General features: G+C 43.2%; 2 protein-coding genes across 5 annotated transcripts in view; one reads left to right on the top strand and one right to left on the bottom strand.

Moving 5' to 3' along the window:
* The window catches only part of LOC126998950 (uncharacterized), a 204,955-nt gene that overhangs the window by 167,888 nt on the left and 29,808 nt on the right, over positions 1-7,259 (bottom strand). The window lies entirely within an intron of this gene.
* LOC126998949 (sodium/calcium exchanger 1-like) overlaps positions 1-7,259 on the top strand; it is a 36,075-nt gene that overhangs the window by 3,650 nt on the left and 25,166 nt on the right. The window lies entirely within an intron of this gene.

Below are 7,259 nucleotides of genomic sequence, written 5' to 3'. Positions count from 1 at the left end.
GGAAGGGAAGGAAAAGGAAAGGGAAGGGAGGGGAAGGGAAGGGAAGGGAAAGGAAGGGAAGGAAAAGGAAAGGGAAGGGAGGGGAAGGGGAAGGAAGAGAAGGTTATGAATAGGGAAAGAGAACGACGGGAAAAAGAGGAAAGGAAAGGACATAACGGAATAAAATTAAAGAAATGGAAAGGAGAAAACGAAAAAGGAAAAAGAAATTAAAGGAAAAGAAAAGAAAGGAAGGGAAAATAAAGGAAAAAGGAAACGAGAGGAAATGAGAGGAATAGACGTGAAGGGAAAGAAAGGGAGCACAAACGGGAAGGTATTGGAATGAAGGGATGGAGGGAGGGAAGGATGGAGGGAGGAGGGAGAGAGAGGGGATGGAGGGAGGGGCAAATTCCTCTCATAGTTACGGGAAGGTTAGGGAAGTTAAGTTTGGGAATATTAAACCGATGAATGAGAAGCTTTGAGGGAGTTGAACCTAGAATAGAGAGAGAGAGAGAGAGAGAGAGGAAGTTAGAAATAAATTGGATTATAGCTACTTTTCTCATTCCTCTCTCTCTTTCTTCTTTTTCTTTTTTCTTTTTCTTTTTCTTTCTATTTCTCTCTGTTTCTTTCATGAGTTCTTTTTTCTTTGCCTTTCTTTCTTTCTATCTTTTTTTCTTTCTTTCTCTCTTCCTCTTTTTCTTCTCCTCCTCCTTTTCCTCCTCCTTCTCCTTCTCCTTCTCCTTCTCCTTCTCCTTCTCCCTCTCTCTCTCCCACTCCCACTCCCTCTCCCTTTCTCTCTCATTCAATTAAGGCGGCAGACGAACACTCGCAAAAGACTCAAGTGGAGGAGCAAGTAAGGGATTAGCGAGGCCGCGGGAGGATGAGGAATCGCTTTTGTTGCAGAGGAGTAAACTTGAGGCGAGATTTAAGCTGAATTAATGGACTTAGAGAACTGTTGTGGGCAGAGGCTCAAGTTAGGGAGTGGAGGAATGAAGGAAGGAAGTGGAGGAGGGAAGGGAAGGAGAGAGGGAGGGAAGGATGGACGGAAGGAAAGGAGGTAGGCGGGAAGGTAGAAAAGAAGGAATAGATGTAGGATGAAGGATGGGAGAAAGGAATGAAGGACGGAAGGAAGGAAGGTTAAAGGAAGGAAGGACGGAAAGAAGGAAGGTTAAAGGAAGGAAGGAAGGTTAAACGAAGGAAGGAAGGAAGGAAGGAAGGAAGGAAAGAAGGAAGAAAGAAAAGAAGGAAGGAAGGGAGAAGAAGAATGACAGGATAGATGAATGAATGAATGAATGAATGAATTACGTAATGAAGAAGGGTTGAGAGAGAGAGAGAGAGAGAGAGAGAGAGAGAGAGAGAGAGAGAGAGAGAGAGAGAGAGAGAGAGAGAGAGAGAGAGAGAGAGAGAGAGAGAGAGAGAGAGTAAATTAGAGAGAGAGAGAGAGAGAGAGAGAGAGAGAGAGAGAGAGAGAGAGAGAGAGAGAGAGAGAGAGAGAGAGAGAGAGAGAGAGAGAGAGAGAGAGAGAGAGAGAGAGAGAGAGAGAGAGAGAGAGAGAGAGAGAGAGAGAGAGAGATAACGTAAATTTCGCATAAAGTGCTGAGAGTGAGACATGAGAGAAAATATTCACAGGTAGTGGAGGAGGAGGAGGAGGAGGAGGAGGAGGAGGAGGAGGAGGAGAAGTAGCGAGAGGAGAAAGAGCAGCAGCAGGATGGCGAGAAGGAAGAAAAGAAGAAGAACAAGAACAAGAAGAACAAGAACAAGAAAAAGAACAAGAAGAAAAGCAACAGCAGCAGGAGGAGGAGGAGGAGACAGAAGGACAGCAGAAGGAGGCGGCGGCGGCGGAGGACGTGAGGGAATGAAATATTTATGGGAGTGTTGACGAAGAGAGAGGAGGAGGAAGAGGAGGAGGAGGAGGAGGAGGAAGAAATGAATAAAGTAGTTGAGGAGGGGTAAGAGAGAGCATTAGGGAGGAGGGGCCTGCTGGGACGAGGGATTTTAAGAGATAGCGGAGACTTGGAGAAGGCATTAGGGAAGGGACGAGGCGAAGAACTACTAGAGGAGGAGAAGGAGGAACAGGAGAACGAGGAGGAGGGCGAGAACGAGGAAGACGAGATGACGTAAGCATATGAGAGAAAAGATAAACTGAGAAAATATGTTACAGAGGAGAAAAGATGAGAAATGTTGACGAACAGTATAAAGAAAGAAGTAGAGAAGGAGGAGAAAGAGAGAAATACAGGTTAAGATAAACAAAACATATGAAACAGGAAGAGGAGAAGAGAGGAGAAATGTTGACGAATAGTATAAAGAAAGAAGTAGAGAAGGAGAAGTAAGAAGAGCAATACAGGTTAGAGATAAATAAAACATATGAAACAGGAAGAAGAGTGAAGAATCGGGGAGGAAAAGGAAATATATGTTACAGCAAAGAGGAGGAAGAAGGAAGGAAGGAAGGAGAGATGAAAGAGGATATACATCACAGGAGGAAGAAAAAGAACAGTTAGGAAAAAAAATGAAGAGGAGGAAGAAGGTGAGGAGGATGAATGAGGAGAATAAGTCACTAGAAGGAAGAGGAGAAATTAAGGAAAAAAAGGAGATAAATGGGAAAAGGAAGAAAAATTTGGGAGAGGAAAAGTTAAAGGAGAAGGAAGAGAAGGAGGAGGAGGAGGAGGAAGAGGAAGAAGAAACAGAAGTACAGAGAACGAAGAGGAGAGGCAATGACATATATTTTAAAGGAAAAGGAAAAGGAGGAGAAGGAAGAGAATGAGGAGGAGGAAGAGGAGGAGGAAACGAAGAGAAGAAGTTATGGTATATATTTTCAAGACTCATGTTTACTTAAAAGACAGAGAGAGAGAGAGAGAGAGAGAGAGAGAGAGAGAGAGAGAGAGAGAGAGAGAGAGAGAGAGAGAGAGAGAGAGAGAGAGAGAGAGAGAGAGAGAGAGAGAGAGAGAGAGAGAGAGAGAGAGAGAGAGAGAGAGAGAGAGAGAGAGAGAGAGATAAACTCGTCACAATCTTTCATCTTCCTTCACGCGTCTTCAATCCCCATTACAGCCTCATCCTCTTTCCCAGACTCGTGTTGACATCAGACTTTCAAATGGGGTTTTTTTTAATGGGAGTCTGTGATGTGATCCTCCAAGGTTATAACTGAGTAAAAGTCCCCTTCCCCCCTTTCCTCCCTCCCCTGTAGACCCTCAGACCCGTATAGTTGGTTATTCCTTGGCCATAAACTTACTAGTGGACGAGATGAAGTCAATTATTCTATGTCCCAGGAGAGAGATGGGCCTTTGTCTCTCCGGATTGACTATATAAAGAGGGTGTTATGAGGAGGACGAGGAGGAGAGGGGGTGGAGGAAAGAGGAGAAGGAGGGCGAAGGGGTAGAAAAGGAAGTTAAGCATAAGGATGAAACAGTTGAGGTAGAAAGTTTTTAGTGTTTTAACGGAAAAAGGAAAACTATAAGAAGTGAGAGGAGGAGGAAGAGAGAGTTTATTGAGGGAGATAAAAAAAAATATACGGAAATGACTGTAAGAAAAGTGGAAAAGGTTAGGTAAGAAGATGAGGAGGAAAAATAGAAAGCATTTGCTATTTTGACGGAAAAAGGAAAACGATACGAAGAAGAGGAGGAGGAAGAGGAGAAAGTTTATTGAGGTGAAAACAAAGGGGAGAGAGAGAAAGAAAAAAAATATGTACAAAAATGGCTGTAAAAAGAGGAAAAGGTTAGTTCAGAGGAAGAGGGGGAAGATAGCCAATTTAGAAGAGGGGATGAATTTTAATCTTGAAGTTAGCCAAGAAAAATATATAAAAAAAACATGAATACTGAAGAGGATGAGGATGGGAAATGGGGGGAAAGGAAAGATAACTAAACTAACCCTTCCCATTCTATTTCCATCACATATTTTTTCCATCGCCCATTCTGCCTCATTCTCTCCTCCTTCCCTTATCATCTTCCCTATCTACTGCTACGTCAATCTCTCCCACCCTTCGCCATTTTCTTCCCTTTCCTCTTCACTCCCTTCCCTTTCCCCCTTCACTCCCTTCCATTTTCCCTTCACATTCCAAACTGCATTCGAATCATTCCAGTCCACTGTGTTTCATTTCTCCCTTACCCCAATCTTTCCACATCCAGTTCTCTCTCTCTCTCTCTCCATTCCATTCCCTTTCCCCTTTACTCCCTTCTATTTTCCCCTCCACATTCCTAACTGCCTTCAAATCATTCCAATCCACTGTGTCTCTTACCTCCTTTACCCCCAATCTTTCCACCCTCAATTTTCTCTATCTCTCTCCATTCCATTCCCTTTCCCCTTTACTCCCTTCTATTTACTCTTCACATTCCAAACCACCTTCAAATCATTCCACTCCACTGTGTCTCATTTCTCCCTTACCACCAATCTTTCCACATTCAATTCCCTCTCTCCATTCCATTCCCAATCACCTGTCACTTCCTCCTCCTTCGCTCATCTCTCAAGCATTCCAGGGCAGAAGATAGCAACGATAAAACATGTAGAAAGAATGGGATTATGGAAGTAAATCTCTAACCACACACATCGGAGAGAATTAACACGATTAGCTCACATCTTTTCTCGCCTTATAAACGGAGGAAGTACATCTCTCGCTCTACAGATTAAGGAGGAGAATTAGGCAGGATTAGCTCACACTTTTTCCTCTGTGGCTTTTGGAAGTAGTGATGATGAGGTTGCAAGATAATGAGCAAACTAACCCTCCTGAATTGCTCGGTACTCGGTATATTGGAAGATTTTTATTTTTACATCAAAGGATACGGCTCAACGGCAACAAAAAGGAGAACAAAAAAAAGTCCGCTACTCGCCGCTCCCACAAAAGTAAAAAGTAAAGAGTAGCCAAAAGAGAGGTCATGTCGAAGGAAAAATTATAAAAAGATCCTCGTGCACGTCTGGGATTGTTATTAGGAGGCAGAGTGAGTGAGTGAGTGAGTGAGTGAGTGAACTGGGGAGTGAGGCAAGTGAGTGTGGGAGGGAGGAAGCTTCCGAACGAGTGAAAAGTTTGTGAGTAAATTAATGAGTGCGTGAGTTCTTAGATGAATAAATTATATGAATAAATAACAATGAGTGAATTAATTGTTAGGAGAATGATCAAGTGAGTTTCCATATTTCTTTATAATACTCCAAAGTTTTCTCAGATGCATACGTTGTGTTATTGCCAATGCTACCAATAAGATTAAAAAACTCCATAGCAATTAGTAGCATCAAAAATAACTACGTCCCTCTCTTAATTAACTAGTCTCGCCTGCCACCTGCCTCGCCTCACAGCCAGGTAAAACTCTCCCCACCTGAGCTGTGCGGGCGGCGGCTGTAAATAAGAACAAAGCACTAATCCTGTATATATTACTAGTGAACAATTACCATAGGATGTAAGTATGTATTCTCTTATGCCTCTTAATGGATTGATAATAATAAGCCATAGGAGATGCAGGCTGATATTTTTAGAGATGCATTTGAGTCTAATTTTTGCATATCTGAATGACTGGTAAGATTAAGGTGATGATATAGGTTGCAGTTAATTAGTCTTGCATTTGACTAGTGATCACTCTTATAAATTATTAGTCAAGGTAGCAGGAGTTATTTCACTTGATCCATCTTAGTTTGTCTTTAATGTCAAACTCGAACGCAAATTAGGTTATATTTTTCGACGTTTTTTCCTTCGTTCAGTGACCTCAGTAAATTATTCTTGTTGAAATTCACATTGAAAGTTAGACTAAACATAATATGCATGTCAGTTCATAGATGAAAATATATTAAAGTCTTGCTATCAATATATTTATCAGTCAATTAATCTAAATTGAATTCTCGTTTACTTAAATATTTACAAGACTTTATGATTAAGTTTCCATAATGACAGATAACTTTCTTACTTTCTCAGTCTTCTTCATTCTATATAGTTGGATTAGATAAACTCTGAATTTCTATCTTGCTATATTTCCTCTTTGCAACGGAACTTTTCACTCTAGATGTAACCTTGAGACTCAGTAGTGCCACAGCCCACCGCTTCACCCTCAGTGCCAACCCACCAACCCGCCCGAATATATACAGTATTACTATATTCCTCAAGTTTCTCCTTTTCAAATTCTGCAGTTCAACTTTTCAATCCTGCAAGAAAACGTCAGATTCTATTTTTGCCTTTATTCTTTCGTGTATCATCTCTCTCTATCTATCTCTTTCTCTTTCTCTCTAGCATCATCTTTACCCCCAAGAGCACTGATTTTCAGCATATTCTATTTTAGTCTATAAGAGATCTAATGTTGTTTTCTCCCCTCCTCCCCCCGACTCTCTCTCTTCTCTTCACCGACCTGTGTATAAACAATAAATCCCTCACTATGGTACCACCTGTTTCCTCCTTGATGTAAGTGGACTCCAGGTTGACCGATGTATGAAGGAATGGAGAATGTTAATGGCTTGCTGGTAGTGTTTTCTGGTAACTGTGACTACCATACCTACGCCCACACCCACACCCTCCCCTCACCCGCAGTAATCAATGACACACACACCCATTACACCCATGCCTCCTCCCACTCCCTCTCAGCAGCCAAAGATTATTGGTGACGCTGCGCCGCATGATGTACCTTTTTTCCATTATTTCTCACCCATTCCACTCCTCCCACCCCCACCCCTCACCCCTCCCTCCGTGAGTGGCCTTCACGCTTGTGTCAGGATAACAGGCAAGAGAAAAACTCTCCACTTTAGGGATGAAGCGAAGGCCATGCAGCCCCGCAGTCACTCACTCTTGCTCAGTGAAATCAGTCATCAAGAAGAAGCTAAAACAGCTGTTACTCTCCACACCTTCACGGTCTGTGATCACGAGCTTCATGCTACGGGAAAAAAAAAACCATGATTTTTGCCAGACATTGCCTCCTCGCAGGACATTCACGCAGCCTTTATTCAGGACCAGACGCCACGGTCTTCCTCTCAGTCCAATTCTCAGAATGTCTGTCTGTCTGTCAACACCCTCGGCACAGGCCAGGGACAGCCTTTCATCCAAGCTCAAAGACTAGGTCTGTGTACTTAAACTTTGCTCATGCCGGCGTGTAGCCAGACAGACGAGCCAGGCGCCTCCACAGCCTGCCTGACGCCTCTGTGTGCTCAGGGCCTGGGCGTGGAGGTCCCCGTGCCATTGGTGTGAATGTTTAGTGTCCTTAAAGGTGGACAACCTCAGAGGTGCTCTTGCAATGTTTAGCAAGGCATGTGGGTCACCCTCCACACCCGAGGGAGGCAGAGGTCCTCCGACCCATCATGGAGCCTCCGCGCAGACAACTCAAGAG

This window comes from Eriocheir sinensis, chromosome 15, assembly GCF_024679095.1.
Source record: "Eriocheir sinensis breed Jianghai 21 chromosome 15, ASM2467909v1, whole genome shotgun sequence".
Taxonomy (NCBI): domain Eukaryota; kingdom Metazoa; phylum Arthropoda; class Malacostraca; order Decapoda; family Varunidae; genus Eriocheir; species Eriocheir sinensis.
This window is presented reverse-complemented; position numbering and strand designations above follow the sequence as displayed.